Consider the following 310-nt stretch of genomic DNA (forward strand, 5'->3'; position numbering starts at 1 on the left):
GAAACCCGACCGTCTATACGACAGTCAAGGCTCCTCACCACTACGTTATCGGCGGCTGCTGCATGAGTCGTGAGTATAACGATGTTTTGACATCGTCTGAACTACCTAAGCTCGATTTGTTTACACAAAGAGCATCGCTTTATACGCTAATGGTCATTCGTGTATCACTTCTCAATATGCTCAACTCAAGATGAGGAGCATTATAGTCATCCACATACAGTGTGCTGCTGGACAGGCAACTACCTATAGCCAGGATTGAAACCCGACTGTCCGTACGACAGTCAAAGCTCCTAACCATTACACTATCGGC

Source organism: Euprymna scolopes, chromosome 11 (genome assembly GCF_053919585.1).
Source record: "Euprymna scolopes isolate OS-2025 chromosome 11, ASM5391958v1, whole genome shotgun sequence".
NCBI classification, from domain to species: domain Eukaryota; kingdom Metazoa; phylum Mollusca; class Cephalopoda; order Sepiida; family Sepiolidae; genus Euprymna; species Euprymna scolopes.